Genomic DNA, 1361 nt, shown 5'->3' with positions numbered 1-1361 from the left:
GTGGTTTCCGGAACACTGAGTTCAAACACTTCCGCTGGTCACCAAACTACCCAGGCATTAACATTATTGAGCATATCAGAGATGCCTTGCAACGTGCTGTTCGTAAGAGATCTCCACCCCCTCGTATTCTTGCGGATTTATAGACAGGTCTTTTCCGTGATTTCCCTAAATCGTTTCAGGCAAATGCCGGGATGGTTCCTTTGAAAGGGCACGGCCGATTTCCTTCCCAATCCTTCCCTAACCCGAGCTTGCGCTCCGTCTCTAATGACCTCGTTGTCGACGGGACGTTAAACACTAACCACCACCACCACCACCATAGACAGGTCTGCAGAATTCATTTTGTCAATTGCCTCCAGCACTGCTTCAGACATTATTCGAGTCCATGCCACGTCGTGTTGCGACACTTCTGCGTGTTCGCGGACGCCGTACATAGTAATAGTCATGTGTACCAGGTTCTTTGGCTTTTCAGTGTAGATCGTGCCACGATGAGGCTAATGTCAGTGAAGGCTCTGGTGTCAGCTGTTCGTTAGAGTTATTATGTATACAGATTTTTACAAACTTTACAAATACCTAGTGCAAGAAGATGAATAGTGTGTTCTTATTATGGCACTTGATAATGCGGCAAATCTACGTCCCTCACGACTGCCAAGAAAAAGTTCACGAAGAAATGTAAGGGAATATGTCGCAAGTAAACAGCAACCACAGTCGGTTTAAACATTGGGACAATACATATTGCTGGAATCAGACTTATTTTTGTAATCTGAACGGTCAAGCATAATTCTATTCTCTGTGGGACAAGTATTATACAGAATCCTATGTTGTAATGTGCATAGTAGCTTCGCTAAGCAGCGGATTCCTATGTCAAACGAGGCTTTCGATAGGATGATGTCAAGTGTAATCCTGACTGGGGCACCTCTTGTTCAGGCAAATAAACAAGATAACCCTAACTGGATGGGTGTTGGCCTAGTTAATCCAGTCTTCAACAAAAGTGCACGTCTAGTTAGTCACAGACATTATATGCAGACGTCAGTCTCTGTATTAACTGGAGGTGACATAAAGTAGACTGCATAAAAGAGCACGGTGATATACGTCCACCAAGAAATTAACATGATACACAACTGTCCAAGCGGTCAAACGTATGGTAATACGTACATTCCTATGGATTCCACGATACGCATGGGGACAAAAGATTTTGGAGGCGGTTCGCACATTGTGTGTCAGAAATGAACTCCGTATACTCGCTTTAAAATAGCCAGCGAGTCCAGTGACGTCATCTTCGAAGTCGCTGCCTGCGTGTGCCTGCAGACCCGACTCGTCAGCCTCTGCCACAGCCCCCTCGTCACCAGAGTCTGTTGCCGGCT

General features: G+C 45.6%; 1 pseudogene; it reads left to right on the top strand.

The window, feature by feature from the left end:
* Positions 1-537: 537 nt before the first annotated feature.
* Positions 538-1062, top strand: LOC124799125 (annotated as a pseudogene).
* The last annotated feature ends 299 nt before the right edge of the window (positions 1063-1361 follow it).

This window comes from Schistocerca piceifrons, chromosome 5 (assembly GCF_021461385.2).
Source record: "Schistocerca piceifrons isolate TAMUIC-IGC-003096 chromosome 5, iqSchPice1.1, whole genome shotgun sequence".
Classification (NCBI taxonomy): domain Eukaryota; kingdom Metazoa; phylum Arthropoda; class Insecta; order Orthoptera; family Acrididae; genus Schistocerca; species Schistocerca piceifrons.
Note: the sequence above shows the minus strand (reverse complement) of the source record. Positions and strands in the feature narration are given on the sequence as shown.